This window comes from Schistocerca americana, chromosome 1, assembly GCF_021461395.2.
Source record: "Schistocerca americana isolate TAMUIC-IGC-003095 chromosome 1, iqSchAmer2.1, whole genome shotgun sequence".
Taxonomy (NCBI): domain Eukaryota; kingdom Metazoa; phylum Arthropoda; class Insecta; order Orthoptera; family Acrididae; genus Schistocerca; species Schistocerca americana.
This window is the reverse complement of record NC_060119.1, coordinates 627,595,969-627,615,524: the sequence shown is the minus strand read 5'-3', so window position 1 is coordinate 627,615,524 and position 19,556 is coordinate 627,595,969. Positions and strand designations below refer to the sequence as shown.

General features: G+C 45.4%; 1 protein-coding gene across 1 annotated transcript in view; it reads left to right on the top strand.

Annotated features, from left to right (window-relative positions):
* Positions 1–19,556, top strand: part of LOC124607489 (DE-cadherin) — a 630,570-nt gene that overhangs the window by 359,701 nt on the left and 251,313 nt on the right.

The window sequence follows — 19,556 nt, the reverse complement described above, 5'->3', positions numbered from 1 at the left end:
CAGTTCTGTGATTCGCTAATAGAGTATAACAGAGTAAGTATATTCATGTCGCAGTTCGATGTAGCAGTCAGATGGCGATCCAGTAATAGTAAAAAAGGAAAGGAACAGTTTTGGGTTATTGCAGATAACGACTGAAGACCACGACGACGACACATTCTATGTTTCGTCGAAATTATCAGAAAATCACTTTTAATAAGCAGCAATTAAATTTGTACCAGAAGATACAGAAAGAGAATAAATTTCAAAGGGAAGATTTCATTTGTTATTATTAAGCAAGAGATAGAAATCTTAAGGGAAGGTTTCATAGTTTATTGTAAAAGGGAATGTTATCATTAACACAAGAGGTATTGAGGAGACGGGAAGGTTTCAATATTAGATGGAAGGGTGATACAGCCTCTCGCCGTTTAGCGCGGTACTGAACTCTGGAATTACAGTTACATAACTGTCGGCGTTAAATTATTCGAAATGCTAGTCGAACCAAATTCATAACGTATAGTCTTGTGATGGCATGATGAAGATTCCAAGCTGCTGGGAACTGAAAGAATTGGAAAAGTGCGGTCTAAGCAACATTCACAAACAATTACACTGCGCCTCGGATTTTATCCTTTGCATCTGGTTATGTTACTAATTGATAAACAATGTAAAAGATTTTAAGGATTGTTTACAGAGTAAACTTTAGATTTTCACTCCTTTGTAAAGCTTGCTGTCTGATTGTCATTTAGCTATTTGTGATTTTATTTACGTGCTGTGTAGTTCTTTTGTTTGTTCAGGTATTGGTATTGCAAAATCTAGATGGTTTTTCGCATACAGATATTTCAGAACACTGACATGGGAAGTAGGCCTACAGAGTATAAAAGTCTTAACATACCATGTTCACAGATGACGAGTAGGAACCTTGACACTGATGTTTCGTTCCACTGACGGCCAGTGTTGGCGCTTCCATTTGAAACGCATTGTGGAGTTTCTCCACGATCCGCGATGCTCACTGCGAATCGCCACTAGAGAGGAGAATTTGTACCGGTATAGAGTGTCAAATAGCGTTAGGCGTTAAAAAAAAGTGGGCGTGTATATCCCAGTGAGCGTGTTTCGGGCTTAGCACACTGATCCTGGCGTTTGTTGTGCAGAGGAGGAGAAGGAGGAAGTTGGGGCTTACGTAAGCAACACGTGCTGTGGTGCGCCGTGCCGTGCCAGGCAGGCATTAGCGCCGGCGTGGCGGACATCCTTGAGGATCGGATCGGATCGGCGCGGCCCACACACCTGCTGCCGTGCACGTTCAACAGGAACGCGCCGACTGAAGCCAGTCTTATTGCTCCATTGGTGTGTCAGTTAATGAAAGTAGTATGTAGGTACCGTGCAATTAACATTGACGAAAAGCAAAACTTTTTATACACATGCAGAAATTGTGTGCTACAAAGGCGTTAAAATCATAAATAAAGTAATAACAATTGACCAAAGAAGTTTTCAGCTGCCACTAAGTTCAAAAAGGACGTATCACAACACGATCTTGCTCGCTATTGTACACTACTGGCCGTTAAAATTGCTACACCACGTAGGTGACGTGCTACAGACGCGAAGTTTAACCCACAGGAAGAAGATGCTGTGATATGCAAATATTCGCTTTTCAGAGCATTCACACAAGGTTGGCGCGGGTGGCGACACCTACAACGTGCTTACATGAGGAAAGTTTCCAACCGATTTCTCATACACAAACAGGCGTTGCCTGGTGAAACGTTGTTGTGATGCCTCGTGTAAGGAGGAGAAATGCGTATCATCACCTTTCCGACTTTGATAAAGGTCGGATTGTAGCCTATCGCGATTGCGGTTTATCGTATCGCGACATTGCTGCTCGCGTTGGTCCAGATCCAGTGACTGTTAGCAGAATATGGAATCGATGGGTTCGGGAGGGTAATACGGAACGCCGTGCTGGATCCCAACGGCCTCGTATCACTAGCAGTCGAGATGACAGGCATCTTAACCGCATGCAGCCACTTCTCGATCCCTGAGTCAACAGATGGGGACGTTTGCAAGACAACCACCATCTGCACGAACAGTTCGACGACGTTTGCATTAGCATGGACTATCAGCTCGGAGCCCATGGCTGCGGTTACTCTTGACGCTGTATCACACACAGGAGCGCTTGCGATGGTGTACTCAACGACAAACCTGGGTGCACGAATGGCAAAACGTCATTTTTTCGGATGAATCCGGGTTCTGTTTACAGCATCATGATGGTCGCATCCGTGTCTGGCGACATCGCGGTGAACTCACATTGGAAGCGTGTATTCGTCATCGCCATACTGGCGTATCACCCGGCGTGATGGTATGGGGTGCCATTGGTTACACGTCTGGGTCACTTCTTCTTCATCGCATTGACGGCACTTTGAACAGTGGACGTTACATTTCAGATGTGTTACGACCCGTGGCTCTACCCTTCATTCGATAGCTGCGAAACCCTGCATTTCAGCAGGATAATGCACGACCGCATGTTGCAGGTCCCGTACGGGTCTTTCTGGATACAGAAAATGTTCGACTGCTGCCCTGGCCAGCACATTATCCAGATCTCTCACCAACTGAAACCGTCTGGTCAATGGTGGCCGTGCAACTGGCTCGTCACAATAGGCCAGTCACTACTCTTTATGAACTGTGGTATCGTGTTGAAGCTGCATGGGCAGCTGTACCTGTACACGCCATCCAAGCTCTGTTTGACTCAATGCCCAGGCGTATCAAGGCCGTTATTACGGCCAGAGGTGGTTGTTCTGGGTACTGATTTCTCAGGATCTATACACCCAAATTGCGTGAAAATGTTATCGCATGTCAGATCTAGTATAATCTATCTGTCCAATGAATACCCGTTTATCATCCGCGTTTCTTCTTGGTGTAGCAATTTTAATAGCCAGTAGTGTACATTACGGGTGCTCGAGCGTTTGGGCGGACAGAGCCGTTAAGGTGAGGACAGCAGAGGCTCTTCGGCGAGCACAGAGTGTACTTCTGCCCCTCACGGGCGCGCGTAGAACGCTGCTGTTGATCTGAGGCGCTGCTACTTCTAGACCTAGCAGTAAGAAAGAGAGGTGCCGAATTCTGGCTCAAAAAGCGCGAATATGATAAGGAGATACTGGGCACAGAAACCGTATCGAATAAGTAAACAAAGGCAGGCAAGAAATCTACCAGTTAATTCCTAACACAAAAGAAAGAACAAGAACAGCAGACTTCTTTGGGACCAAAGAAGGTATACACTAAAAATACGACAGCGCACCACACAGACACTAGTGAATGTGGAGCAATTGGCAACCCGGATCACATCGTGTGGGAATGTGCTATTAGACAAGATGTTACAGACCAGGACAGGAACGCACTTGGAAATGCAGCTTCATAAAATATAATAAGGCATGAGGTACTGCTCTTTTATAACGGTAACAGACTAAATTAAAATAGTAAATAAATAAAACAGTTACGGACGCAACTGGTTATTGTAGTGATACGAAAGGTAGAGTTACGTGGGTGATTCTTTCCCGCCGAGCAAGTTATTTCGAAAGATATACCAGACAGTTTGAAAAAATCAGCTGATATCTTTGCCGATTATTGCTTACAACTTGATGAAGCTGAGGCAGTCTTACACTATCTGCGCACAGACCCAAACACGCAATAACAAAGAAACTCTGTGTCATCCTTCGAAAATGCATTTTTTTTACCCATTTCCAAATGGAATGTATTGATTAGTTGGAGCTAAAAGTGCCGAACTTTCTGAATGTGTGTTTGTATCATAAAGTATTTGTCTTCAGAAAATCTTTAAATTACTGGGAATCAACTACAAACAAAATTGAAATGGTTCAAATGGCTCCAAGCACTATGGGACTTAGCATTTGAGGTCATCAGTCCCCGAGACTTAGAACTACTTAAACCTAACTAAGGAAAACACAACACATCCATGCCCGAGGTAGGATTCGAACCTGCGACCGTAGCAGCAGCGCGGTTCCGGACTGAAGCGCGTAGAATCGCTCGTCCACAGCTGCCGGGCAAACAAAATTGAACTTATCGTATTTTAATTTAAGCTTAAAAATTTAAATAAATCAGTTTACGTTCGACGTTTGAAACTTTAATTCGTCAAACAAAATTTGCAGTCGGCAGAAATTTATTTAATTAGTGTTGCTGTTGAACGAGATCCTCTAGCTCGTAACTCATACGTACCGAGGCCGATGCAGGGACTTGGTGGTGGAGGACGTGGTGACCCACTGTAACTAAATTGGAAACTGAATTCAGAAACCTTCTCCGGGTATTCTGTAGGCGTGCAATTTCTCAGAAATCAAGTTACCGTAATCGAGAGTAAAAATTAAGGTGTGGTAAGTTGCATGAAGCCTTATAACTTAATACAGTAAAGTATCGCTAACCTTTGTAATGTTAATCTCTGTCTAATCACGTGTAAAAATTGTACTGCAGTTTGTAATTATGCTTTCTCTTTTTGTTTCAGGTAATTTTCGCGACCAAGATGTCTACATGAGAAGTGAGATATCTTTCCATCAATTATATATTTCGTTGCGCCACGTTTAGTTCAAAATGGTTCAAATGGCTCTGGGCCCTATGCTACTCAACATCGTAGATCATAAGTCCCCTAGAACTTAGAACTACTTAAACCTAACTAACCTAAGGACATCACACGCACCCATGCCCGAGGCAGGATTCTAACCTGCGACCGTAGCAGTTCCTCTCTCTCTCTCTCTCTCTCTCTCTCTCTGTCTGTCTGTCTGTCTGTCTGTCTGTGTGTGTGTGTGTGTGTGTGTGTGTGTGTGTGTGTGTGTGTCGGGGGACGGGGAGGTGGGGGCTGCGGTTGGGAGACACACAGCTTCCAACCTTTCGCCAGCCATGATACAAGGCACAGGCATAGCGATAATCTAGAGCTTTGTGCAAAGTTCCAAGAGGAAGCTATCAAAGCTGATGCTACACACCGCATGGTAAACTTTGTAAATATTTCCAAGTTTCATTTGTAAATATTGTTGAAGAATCTGAAGTTAAAAGTATACAGTACCTTCTGTTAAGACATTGTCGTCTGAATATATCGCTAATGTCGGCATGTAATGTTAATACACTGCTGGCCACCGTAAATGCAACACCCTGAAGGAAGCATCCGAATCAAGTGAAATTTACACCATGGGTTTGCTGCGATGAGATATGCAACTGATTAGAATTTCAGCGCAGACGCACATCACGCGCGCCTGTGGCGCCACCTCATAGCGCCATTTAAGGCTTGGCGATTTCGACGAGTGTACGTTCGGCACGTGTGTTTACCTTGTGGTTGTTTCACAAGACGATCAGTTATGCCTCGTAGACAACAGCGAACATCTTTTGATCAAGTATCCGAGTTCGACAGAGGAAGGATAGTGGCTTACCGAGATTGTGGATTATCATACAGAGTAATCGCTAGTCGTGTTGGACGAAACCAAACAACTGTAATGCGGATATGTGACCGTTGGATGCAGGAGGGTACGACGGACCGACGTGGTCGATCGCATTCACCTCGGTGCACCACTGCACGTGCTGATAGGCAAATTGTGCGCATGGCAGTGACGGATCGCTCAGCGACATCCCGAACCATAGCACAGCACATTGCGTCTGTAACGCATCATCCAGTGTCTGCGCGTACCCTTCGACGCCGTTTACAGCAGGGTGGTCTATCCGCAAGATTTCCATTGCTTCGTCTACCATTGACGTAGAACCACAGACGTCTCCGTCGCCAATGGTGTGATGACAGACGGATGTGGACGGCAGAATGGAATGACGTTGTCTTTACTGACGAGGCACGCTTCTGTCTGCAGCACCACGATGGTCGGATTCGAGTGTGGAGACACCGTGGAGAGAGGATGCTGGACAGCTGCATTATCCACCGCCACACTGGTCTTGCACCGGGTATTATGGTATGGGGCGGTATTAGATATTACTCTCGCACGCCTCTAGTACGCATTGCCGGTACTTTAAATAGCCGGCGCTACATATCCGAGGTGCTGGAGCCAGTTGTCCTTCTTTACCTTCAGGGCTCGGCTACATCCATATTTCAACAGGATAATGCGCGACCACACGTGGCACGCATTGTCCAAAGGTTCTTCGTCAATAACCAGATTGAATTGCTTCGCTGGCCGGCTCGCTCTCCGGATCTTTCGCCGATAGAAAACATGTGGTCCATGGTTGCTCAACGAGTGACCCAGATTACATCCCCAGCTGCCACACCAGATGATCTTCGGCAACGTGTGGAAGCTGCTTGGGCTGCTGTACCCCAGGAACACATCCACCGTCTCTTTGACTCAATGCCGAGACGTGTGGCAGCAGTGATCTCCAAAAATGGCGGCTACTCTGGCTACTGATTCTGGCAGGAACCACATGTCACAGACGTCTGTAAACGTAAGCATTTGATACTTGGTCAACATGTTATCTACAAAATAAATCTTGTTGTGCTACCTCTTGTCTTTCTTGGTGTTGCATTTACGGTGGCCAGCAGTGTTGAAGAAAAGACTCAGTATCGCGTGACCACACAATCAGCAGTTGTCCCCCGCCTGTCACTAACATCAATTACGTAGGAGTCTATGTACGAAGCGGTAGAATGTTAAAACTGCCTCATATATACAGCTGCCGCGAAGGCTAGTGTCACGTTATTTCGAAAAGATCGATTACAAAACCGACGTCCAACTACTAATCTTAGTATTGTTTGTATTATATGTGATACCTTAACCGGTTATAATTAACAGAAAAGATAGAGAAAAATCAAAGAGGAGCTACGTCCGTAGTCGTCTCGCCTAATGCTTGATCTTCATGAAAATGCCCAGGCTGCGATGGATGACGATACAGCGTGGAGAGTCCTTTCCCGAACTTCGGGGAGAAATATATTGAATTACGAATCCATGAAAGATCCTCAAACAACTTACGCGTCGCGTCAAGGCCCCGAAGAAACGGGTTCGTACTAACAACTGAACCTCCCCATCGCACCCCCCTCAGATTTAGTTGTAAGTTGGCACAGTGGATTGGCCTTGAAAAACTGAACACAGATCAATCGAGAAAACAGGAAGAAGTTGTGTGGAACTATGGAAAAAATAAGTAAAATATACAAACTGAGTAGTCCATGTGCAAGATAGACAACATCAAGGATAATGTGAGCTCAGGAGCGCCGTGGTCCCGTGGTTAGCGTGAGCAGCTGCGGAACGAGAGGTCCTTGGTTAAAGTTTTCCCTCGAGTGAAAAGCTTACTTTCATTATTTTCGCAACTTTATCATCTGTCCATTCGTTCATTGACGTCTCTGTTCACTGTAATAAGTTTAGTGTCTGTGTTTTACGACCGGACCGCAAAACCGTGCGATTAGTAGACGAAAGGACGTGCCTCTCCAATGGGAACCGAAAACATTTGATCGCAAGGTCATAGGTCGGCCGATTCCTCCACAGGAAAAGACGTCTGATACATTCTATACGACACTGGTGACGGCATGTGCGTCACATAACAGGAATATGTTGTCGACCCACCTAACTTGTACATTTGGCGAATGGGTAAAAAGATTCTTCTACCTTGCCCGATTTAGGTTTTCTTGTGGATGTGATAATCGCTCCCAAAAAAAGTGATGAAAACATAAGAGTTTGTCACATAAACTGCAACAAATGAATGAAACAGTTTCACAGTCGCACATTTTCTCTGTGCTCTGTCAAAACATATGTTTTTAACGTTTTCAAATTTTTCCATGTGTAGACCGTCAAAAAATGCATATGTCCAAGCAAATCTGAACATGTCCTGGAATTTTGGAGAGCGAAGTTTATTTTGTGTGAGTGCCTGAACTTTGATAATTGTCTGAAAATAAAAAATTAAACTTTTCACATGAGGGAAGACTAGAAGCAAGGACCCCTCGTTCCGCAGCTGCTCACGCTAACCACGGGACCACAGCGCTCCTGAGCTCACCCACTCCTTGATGTTGCCTATGTTAGCATGGACTACTCAGTTTGTGTATTTTGCTTATTTTTTTCACAGTTCCACACAACTTCTTCCTGTGTTCTCGATTGATCTGTGTTCAGTTTTGCAAGGCCTATCCACTGTGCCAACTTATAACTAAATCTGAGGGGGGTGCGATGGGGAGGTTCCCTTGTAAGGGGTATCGACAAGATTGTTCTCCTGAGGCAACCGCGATGGAGCAGGAAGGTAAGGAAAACGTTACCGCTACACTGTGTACTACGCGCTAGTTATTCTTGCTGGTTCTGCGACATAAATCTCTCAATCTCCTCCTCCCCCCCCCCCCCCCCCCCCCCCCCCACACACACACACGTTTGCCGCATGACCAATGGTGCCCGTATTGATTACCTGTAATGTGAACTAAAGAACACACACACGTTTGCCGCATGACCAATGGTGCCCGTATTGAGTACCTGTAATGTGAACTAAAGAACTTAGAGGGAGGCTGTACCCACTGATATCTCTTTCCTGTGTGGCTTGCGTTGTTGTGCTGCAGTCTCTTTCTGAAACTTCGGAGGCACTTTAGTGTGTCCCTTTAGTATTCTTCAAACGTGTCCCTTAGTGAGAGTTGTGGTTCAAAAATGGTTCAAATGGCTCTGAGCACTATGGGAAGTCATCAGTCCCCTAGAACTTAGAACTACTTAAACGTAACTAACCCAAGGACATCACACACATCCATGCCCGAGGCAAAATTCGAACCTGCGATCGTAGTGGTCGGGCGGTTCCGGATTGTAGCGCCTAGAACCGCTCGGCCACCCCGGCCGGCAAGAGTATCTGTGGACTCTTACGCGAGAGGCTGAGATGATGTAGGTGTTAACGTGGTTTTCCTCAGTCACTTCAGTTGAGTGGCATGATGGTCCGCTGCGGATGTCACCGTCGACGAGACGTCGAACTACGACACCCCCACTCCTTCCCGCTATCCCTCTTCCCTGTTTCTGCTTCACTGACACCTGGGTAGCCTTCACCGTAATAAGCTGAGCACATTCTCATTACAACGGAAATAGGTTTTGACTCGATATTAGCTTCAAGTGATTTCAAGGAACCGTTAGAAACCCTTACAAATAACTCATGTCTGTAACCAGTACGCGTAGTGTTAGATGGGAGCCTTGATTCTCTTCTGAGGTGCTCAACAGCAAACGCGCGGACGACGCAAACTCAAACTCGCGAGACAGTAATCATCGGACGGTGATTGTGAATGCAGTTATCCAGAACAGGGTTCGAGCTGTTCCTGGAGAACTTTTACGACCGGATACTGACGACTGTCCGCTATTCTGCAGGGAGGGATTAGCGCCGGTCGTCAGCTGGCCGCCATTATAAATTCATTTCGAGGTCGCAGACAGGGTGGAGTGCCCCCTGGAGCAGAAGGGCCGCAGTCAGTAAGCTGGCGGCGCCGAATCTGCGTGCTCCGGCCCCGCGCGACCGTGATTAAACCGGACGGCTCGGGATGCGATGCGATTAATATCTAATAGCGTATCGACCGGCCGCGGAACCGCAGCGGCGAAGGACCCGCGGCCCAGGGCGCAATGCGTGACGCTGAGCAGCCCTTCGGCCCTGTGCCGGCTGCCCTCGGCGCAGTCAGCCCTTATCTGGCGGCGGGCCGCGCTGACACTAACCGCTGCTAGAGCAGAGCCGGCAAGCTATGGCCTCTCAGCTCCGGCTGCAACCCTCCCAGGAGATACTTCCTCGGAGACCGGCTCGTCTGCGACAACCCTCTCCCAGGCTCACCACCTTCCCACGCCTGCAGTTATAGCTTCCTGCTTGTAGCGCACACGCTTCAAATACAAACCACTGTTTGGTAAATTCCACGCTCTTTCGGAGTGCGCGATTGTTCAGACTTCCGTTCAAAAATGGTTCAAATGGCTCTGAGCACTATGGGAAGTCATCAGTCCCCTAGAACTTAGAACTACTTAAACCTAACTAACCTAAGGACATCACACACATCCATGCCCGAGGCAGGATTTGAACCTGCGACCGTAGCGGTCGCGCTGTTCCAGACTGAAGCGCGTAGAACCGCTCGGCCACTCTGGCCGGCAGACTTTCGTATATAAGGCTCTGAGAGGGGCGGTGCCAATTTAAGACACTCATCCTTCAGTGTTCAAAGACAGTGCTCGAAGCATACAGTACATTCTACTTGTTTGGGACGTGTAGGTGTTGTTTATAACACTTCATTGTGATTTTCCTTTTAGGGCGATTAGAGGAGCCGGATAATGATTACCATACAATCCACTGCGAAGTTCGCACACTCTTTTTTTTTTTTTTTAAACTGTTAGTTAATAGGGGCAGGCATTATGTTCTCGTATGATCGATAGTTTACACTAAAATATACGCTTTGTTCAATAGCTGCATTCAGAATTACTTGAAAATGCTACTAGAGTGATAGGATGATTCTTGTGGCTTGTCGTGAAACATCTCGCAGGATTGGAGGGCGTTAGGGTGCGATCAAAATGGGAAAGCAGACATTAATTCCACTGTCGCTGTAAAATTCGGATGTCACGGGTACGTAAATGTAAGAGAGAGGGGAGGAAATTATTCGCTTGTGTGAATAAAGAGACGGATGGGTTTATTATTATTATTCCAGAATGTACAGGAATAAACGTACCACTGTTCAGCAGGGTGCCGCAGATGACAACTAAAGGCGTCCTGCTATTACAAAAATAGGCATCCCGGGCCATGACTTCTGGTTGTCGGGCCGTATGACGGGTGGGAATCAGGTTGGTGTCTCACCGCTATCCGAGCGCCTCCCGACTCCTCAGGGGCAAGGACTCTAATTCATTCGAGTAGAATTGTTCTCAGCAATGAGTTCCGCTTCTAATTGAGCGCCAGTACTCGGCGAAGAAATGTATAGAGACGCCGTGGACACCACTGGGATAGCAACCTGATCATCGCCCGCCATGTTTCCCGGCAGCCAGGATGGTCTGGGGTGGGGTGCCATTTCACAGCAGGACGCTTTCTAATCACCCTTACAGCACAGCGGTACTTCCACGATATTTTACGCCCCATTTTGTTGTCCTTCGTGGAAAGGGAGAGACCAGCGGATCGATTCCAAGCTGCAGATAGCCTCCTTCCCTCAACACTAAACCAACTCTCGTAGACAATAGCCACAGAAAAGGCCAGGAAACGATATGTCACAGTTTCGTTGTTAATAAACTTGGCCGATGTTCTCTGACCCGAACGATCCAGGTTTTATGCGTACCAGTAAACTAAATCCAGTTAACGCTTCTTACGAAACTTTTCCGACCTCTACATTCTACTGGTTGGTTGGTTGGTTGGTTGGTTGGGGGAAGGAGACCAGACAGCATGGTCATCGGTCTCATCGGATTAGGGAAGGATGGGGAAGGATGTCGGCCGTGCCCTTTCAGAGGACCCATCCCGGCATTTGCCTGGAGTGATTTAGGGAAATCACGGAAAACCTAAATCAGGATGGCCGGACGCGGGATTGAACCGTCGTCCTTCCGAATGCGAGTCCAGTGCTACATTCTACTGCATCATCATTAAATGCGTGCATGAAGTCAAGACAGACGATTGCGCATAGTTATCAAGGTATCTTTGCCACAGCCCATGTCGCAATTTGCAGACACTAGCCTCACACACGTAGCTCGTTTAAGACCTTTTACCGCGTGATAGTTTCATTTCCGTCAATTGTTTTCATACTTAAAAATAACCAGTGTAAGATGCTGTTAAAGCCGGGGTTCCCATCTTGGCACTGATCATCCCCGGAGGAGTACTTTCTAAGGGGTAAAAGCAACTGGCTTCAGTTGTGATTTGATCATGAAACTAAATTATTTTCACATATCGTTGCTGTTACCACTATTTCGTAAGACTCTAATACTCATTAAATAAGTTACAAAGTGTATTTCTTTCATATGCTGGGATTTTCTCGCTTCAGAATGTGTGTGTGCGTGGGGGGGGGGGGGGGGGGGGGGGGTCACAGCTCGTGAAACGAATGTGTGCCCCCTTAAATTGACATATACACCAAATATAGTCAAATCTTTTATGAAAATGACTTTTCCGTGTCGTATGAAGTTCCCGTTATGGACAGGAAACAGATTCATTATTAACTTTGCAACAGATAATCGAAATAATTGACAGTGCCACACAACAGTAAGTCTGTAATGGCTATTGCACTATTGTAGCGTCTACGTATTATTATTATTATTATTATTATTATTATTATTATTATTATTGGTAGCAGTTGTCAGTCAAAGCGTTGGCAGCCTGAAATGTTACAATTTCTGCCATTTCAGAAATAAGCAAACGAGTAATCAAGTGATGTACAAACGGTAGGCCGAAGTACGGTGCACTCTTTTTAATTTCATTGATTTTAAAGGGGAGTGAAGGGTATTACACTGCAGAGGACATAATAATATTTGGTTTATTTAGAAAAGTCAGTATGCATATTGTTTATTTAATCAGTTTGCGGGAAACAGGGCTTCTCCCCTCCACTTCCCCACTTATGAATTAGTGGAGAAAAGGTTGCAAAGGAAGTGGCTGTCTTAATTTTTGACAGGAAATGCGTTCAATTGACGAGATGTTAGTCTTAAACAGAGAGGAGGGTAATATGTGCTTTACTGGTAAGAATGCAGCTGAGGATTGCGTCCATAGACCTCCTACACGAGGTATGGCAGAAGGTGATAATGGACGAGCATAGGGAGAATATTTCTCAGAAAATAATGCTGACGAATCAGGATGGATTGAGGATGCATTTTACAACTCAATAGAGACTGTCGCCTGCTAAGAGGAAGGGGGCCGGGGATAATTTGTCCTTGAATGTATGCTTGCCTATGAATGTAAGCAACCTGCACAACAAAAAAGTCACAATTGCCTTTGCTCCAATACTTTAGTGTTGTGCAGTGTTGACCAGTAGTAGTACTTTTATTTTCGCGCATTTCTAATTTCAAGACTTTCATCATGTGTCTACCTCTAAGGTAGGACTGACAGGCGTTTCAGACAAAACCATGAATGAAGATCGTTAGATTCCAGAAAAGAGTTCACGCTTTATTGAGTTCCTATCAGTAGAGGAAAAGCCGTAATTAACGCTAATGTAATTTACGAGCTGTTCGTTAAAAACTCCTAGATCGGCAGGCCAGTGGACAAAAGAGAGAAATCCCATCCTTGTTCTTCGTTGTCTGTATGAAAATGAAACTTGGAATATACTATAAACGTAAGAAAGTAGTCCAGCCATTCTTTTTGTGGAACATGTTATATTCCAGTAATTAATGCCTTGTGTAACTACTGCTGACGGGTCCTCAGCAAGTGGGAAATAAAGTAAATAAAAGCAAATATCTTTCAAGGTCACGTTAAATCAGTAGCTGTCCCATTCCAGAGCACAGGAAAAGTGGCACGTGTGTATTCTTTCAGTAAGAAAAAACTCCAGATTCTTATGATGACATCCGTCACGCAGACGTGTTGCTGGCCACCAAATTGTGTGAAGCCAAGAGAGCCTGCGAGATAAGGAGTACCCTGCCGCTGCTAGCCTATTAAGTTGTGACAAAAACCAATGCGGGCGGAGGGCCGCCTTTCAAAAGCGACTCGTGGCCGCCACTCTCAAGCAGCGACTATTAAAAGCGATATGGAAAAAAACGTGCCGGGGAGCGAGTAGCGTGTCCTCCGTAATTTCTGCCCAACTTGCCCCGTCCTGTCTTCTCGACCTTGTCTGAATTTACCTATCGATAACAGCAGTGACAGTGAAAATTAAACACTTAGCAAGAAAGCTCTTTTTCCCATTTGAGATTTTTCGGACGGAATCAGCTGTTCCTTCGTGCGTAGCCCTGTAATTTTGAAATAAGAAAAGGACTGACGTTTACATGATTCCTTTCTGAAATATCTCGCACGGCTGTCCCGTTTAGAGAAAAATAAATAATAATAGTAGTCAGACACACAACCCACTATTCGTTGAAGGAAGAGGACGTCATTCGCAGTGAGTCGCAGACCATGGAGACAGGCGGTTTGTTTGCCATGACGCTTCTGTCTAGCCTTTATCTTCCAGAACGTAGTAAAGCTGTCCTAAGAAAAGAAGCAGATTTTTACCACAGCTGGGTCACACGCCAAAATAACGTCCTCGAGCGAACGGTCATTTCATCTGTGATTTTATTTAGATGTTGTTTCAAAATGCGTGTTCTTGCGTTCAGTTCCCGGAACTCAACATGTCAGTTATTTGCACGTGGTGTTTCGGCTGTCGCACTGATTCACGTCGAAGGGATCTTTCAGTAATTGAAGGAATTACCGATCTCACACTCGTGACTGTACAGCTCCGTGGTTGCCTTGGGTGAAAAAAAATGACGTGACAAGTGTAATACAATGTGTCAACAGACGGAATTAACTGCTCGTGTAGGATGCCGTATGCCTGTAAATGCTTTATAATATTACTATTCTTATTTTTGTGTTTGTACCCGTGACTTAACCGAAGTGTTCAGGAATGTGACTAAATTCCCTGCAGTCCGCCATTTATTTCTTTTCAGTTGTGCCATCGTTTGAATTTTTTAACATTCCAGGCCTCTCTACTTAACTCTCATGAGGAGTCCCTCACCGTGACAATTTTTATTACGGGAAGAGATAGCCATTTTACGTGATTTACGCGTATACTTTGTCACCGATATGATTATTGCTTCCGATTGCCTTCTGTACCCATACGCCATTGAACGTTGGTGATGACGACATTCCAGGCCTCTCTCTCGAGAAATTTCCAGCTACAACAGATTATTTAACATATTTGTGTGTGGTATCCCTTCATTCGTACATGTCTAAAAGAGCAGACACGATTTGTATGATTGATATATATATAATATTTAGAAGTTTTCAGATCTCAGCTGCATATCGGCATACAACGTCGGCATGTGAAAATTTATGTCGAACAGGGAAACGAATCCCGCATGCTCCGCTTCTCTAGAAGGGTTCAGACGAGTGAGAGAAGATATGGCCGTAAAAACACACCATAAACAGTTGACGGCGAAATGCCATCATCTGTGCGGATGCAGTCACTTATCCGAACCTTCAGCTGAATAACTACGAGCAAATATGGGGTAATGGACGGGGGACACATCATCTGTAGTGGGCGGCATGTTGGAATTTGGGTTGGTCGGGAGGCAGCCGCTCTGGAGAAGCGGAGCATCCGTGTTCGAGTCACTAACCGGCACAAATTTTCAGATGGCGCCGTTGCATTTAATGCATTGCCAGTCTGCAGCTCAGATCTTAAAATTTTTGTTATACAGGGTACCCAACATAAAACCGGTACGCCTCATGCCGGAGATTCAGTTAACAGTGAAAAAACTGAAAAATAATAGATAATAGTAAAATTAAAATAATTACAGCACTCGGTCGCGAAAATGAAGTATTTTTGACCTAGGTTTCGGCCACTTCTAAGAGTGCCTTCATCAGAAATAAAACATTTAGTACTGGCATGTCACGTATAAATATGAAGCGATAACGCTTTAGTCACAAAATATTAAAATAGAGAAAATAGGAGACAAATTGATGCTACCGCAGCTCGACATGTGGTGCAGCCCTTAGTAGCTTGCCTTCTGTGTTTTCTATTTTAATATTTTGTGACTAAAGCGGTATCGCTTCATATTTATTTTATACGTGACGTGCCAGTTCTAAAATGTTTTATTTCTCATGAAGGCACTCTTAGAAGTGGCGGAAACCTAGGTCAAAAAGATTTAATTTTCGCAACCGAGGGCTGTAATTGTTTTAATTTTACCTTGTAACGGTCGTTGACAACGCACCATGTTTAAAGCTTTAAGATAACAGTAACGTTAAAGAACATGCAGCTGTTTATAACAGATGCTGTACGTTATACAATGTGTGGACAGACGGAATTAGCTGGTCGTGTAGGCTCCTTCACCTTCAGTTCGGCTGAAGATGATTGGCCATTACGTGAGTTGTACCGATTTTATGTGGGGCACTCTATTATTTATGTTCAAAACTTAGAACTTGCAGACACAGGTGACTGAACTTTTTCTATTATCGATGAGTGTCTCGGTGCTTCAGTGGGCGATAGTCATTTCATAAACCCAAGTCTGTGGTTGGACGACCAGCTCGTTTTGTCACTTACGGCTTACACTTCTTACAGAGCATTGTTTGAAACTTCCTGGTTGTTTAAAACTGTGTGCTGGACCGAGACTCGAACTCAGGACTTTTGCCTTTCGCGGGAAAGTGCTCTACCAACTGGCGGAAGTAAAGCTGTGAGGACGGGGAGTGAGTCGTGGTTGGGTAGCTCAGTTGGTAGAGCACTTGCCCGCGAAAGGTAAAAGTCCTGAGTTCGAGTGTCGGTGTGGCACACAGTTTTAATGTGCCAGGAAGTTTCATATTAGCGCAGACTCCGCTGCAGAGTAAAAATCTCATTCTAGTGCTTTGTTTGCAAACTCGTGCGATGGACCGTTGAATAGAGCCCACGTTGTACTGTACGTCCTCCTATAATTGCCAGAGTAAAGTAATTCAAGGCAAGGACCACCGCTGCGTAACGCATCGCATCTCTCGCGGCTGCGACGTAACGCTTTCACTTCCCGTGACTTTATGTAGCGCTTTCATTTATATCGTCAGCTATGTTTTACTATCTATTAGGAGCACGGTTGAGTATTGTTATCTCTGCTGTCATCACATTTCCAGTTGCCTCAAAACAAATGAAAGCGACAGAGGCAGATTTAGTTGGTATTTTCCTTGTGAAAGTTGGAGAGAGGCGCGCTGACGTTTGTAATAATTTCGCTTGAGCAACTCGATTCGAAACATTTTTTGTGGACTAGGTTAGTTAATACGCTGTTACATGAGTTTATCTTTAAACTGCTAGACATTGTGATTAAACGTAGGCTCCGAAGTTGTTGTTTGGAAGAGTCTAGAACGACGCTGCTGTCAAATGCTAATAGCTTTTGCGTGGGCACGGTGGTAGCAGGCAGGGAGGGGGTAGTGGCTTGTGGGAGGGGACGCGAGGCGTTGCGCTTAGCGTACGCTGTCCGTCGCCCACGGAGGCAGGCGACGAAATCACGAGTGGCTGTGAAACTTTTATCCCCGTTGCTTCTCCGCCCATGCAATAAACAGAAAACCTCCTTCGGCCTGCAGGCATGAAAAAAACATTTCGCCGAAAAAAGGGTCAGCGGCTGTGGAGGGGCGCAGATCTGCCGCTGATGGGGCAGGGACGTCCATTTAGGAGAACGATTACGCCGCCGGTCGACAGGGGCAGGGCCGCTCTGCGATTGTCCTCCGGTTTATTTAAATGAATGGAAGAATATGGTGATCGGGGGGGGGGGCGGTAATTGGCAGCTACGCACCCCCGGCTTCCGCCCGCGCCTTTCACCGGGGCGAGTAGGCCCATTTCCTCCGCCAGCGGGGCCCAGCTCGCAGCTCGCATTGTGCTACACGACACTTTAAGTAGCCCGGGGCGGCGCAGCGCGGCGTCAATTTACATACAGAGTGAGTGCCCGCCGCTCTTGTCAGAAGCGGCCTGTCAATGCCCGCCGCCGCGTCTCGGCGGCCGCTGTATTCAGCTCGCACAATCGCGCTGAAACATATTGCGCTACTCGCTCGTTCACTTTCGCCCCATCCTATTCTTTCTCTTTTTTTGGGAGCGCTTTGAGCCCTTCCCATTTTGTGTGCCCTGCGCGGCCTCTGTAGTAACCGGAAGCGCCGTTTTGTGGGCTCGACAGCAGATAGCGTCCGATTGTCAGCGAGGCCGGCGCTGACAACTGCGGTTTGACACACAGCACGGCGGCGGAGGATGCTCCAGGACCACTTTGGGAGGCTGCTAGCGGAATCGTGCGAAGGCCTCCGCTGGAATCGCCCGTTATCGTTGGGCAACGGCATCTTTAGAAATTTATCGAAGGCCGAACGGAATTGCCATTTTTAGGATTCAGTACCTCAACTGGTAAAAACGGAACTCTTACAGGATGACTCTGTTGTCCGATGTGTCTGTGCGACCGTTGACAGGGTACTGTCACTTGGCAGTGTAAAAAAGTGAAGCTTCTAAATCAGTGTAATCAAAATATACGGCCATTCATGTCGCATATTTTGATAGCCTCAAACTCGCTCCCATTTGTCTAGTATCACGGAGTTTCGCAAGAAAACAGGGTTTCACTGTGCAGGTCAAGTCCGACGATTGTAAATTCGTAAGTATATCACAACAAAAAATTCTTTTGTCATTTATTATCTGACTTCAAACTGGAATTTAAAATATTTTCGAAAGCCTTGAAATCCCTGCGACCGGCATCTTGTTTAATTTTTTCAGTGTAAATCGGTTCTGCATTAACGCATTGGCGTATGTACCAAGTTCCGCTGCCATACTATAATTACAGTCCTCACTCTGGACCTCTGGTGTGTAGCCGAACGTCAGTCGTAACCACCCGGTTTATAACTGATGAGGCAGGTTTGAGAATATCGTTTACACCAACACTAAATCTGACAGGAAATACACAAAATATATTTTTGTCAAACGACTGATAATTTCAACTCTATATTTTTTGAAGGTAAGTCATTCATTTTATCGTATTTCTGTACTCTATGCTAAGTATATTGCTCTGTGTTATCAGTAAGTGTGTGGGTGTGGCGTCTTTTAAGTACAGTGTTTTGTGTTACGTGTGTGTGTGTGTGTGTGTGTGTGTGTGTGTGTGTGTGTGTGTGACATCTTTCATTTAACCATTTGAAATTACATCTGCATATGATTAAATTAGGCGGTATCAACGAGTTACGAAATAGAGCTAGTGACTTCAAAAAGTAATTTATACATTATTATGGCCGGCCAAGTAACTATCATTGAACGCTTCAGTGATACGTATAGAATACATGACACTATTTCTCAACGTAGTCAACAAATTGCTGTAAAGAACAACCATGGACCTATTAGAGAACCAGTGTGTGAACGTCCTCCATTGGAAAAATTTTCGATTGCTTTGAATGTCCAAAAAAAAAAAAAAAAAAAAAAAAAGGATCAAATGGCTTTGAGCACTATGGGACTTAACTTCTGAGGTCATCAGTCCCCTAGAACTTAGAACTACTTAAACCTAACTAACCTAAGGACATCACACACATCCATGCCCGAGGCAGGATTCGAACCTGCGACCGTAGCGGTCACGCGGTTCCAGACTTCAGCGCCTAGAACCGCTCGGCCACTCCGGCCGGCGCTTTGAATATGTTCCTCGATTGCCTGACAATTGTCATGTGCGGTCGACGTCGACGGCCTTACTTCCCGTTTGGTCTATTCAGCTTTTCAGTACCGTAGTTTTTCAGTTGCCTCGCCGTTTCATTGCCACACCGTGATGCAATTGTTACCCTTACCGCAACAGAACAGTCAAAGGTAGAAATTCTGGATCTTTGATAATCCTATACATTGAATACTTTACGGTGCTGTTACAACTTAAGTCGTGTTTTGCCATAAAGATATGGAAACCTCTTTCTTTGGAACTGAAATTTATTCTTGCAAAAGAGCGTTTTCTTATCTATTTGATCCAGCGTACATGAAGTTGTTACTAACAACTGAGGAAAATGGTCGCAAATATTAACAGCGGCATTATTACACTCCCTTCGACAACATCTTTCCTCTCTCATATTTTCTTCAACAGTCGCCATTCATTGTATTACTTATAGGTTATATATGAGAAAGA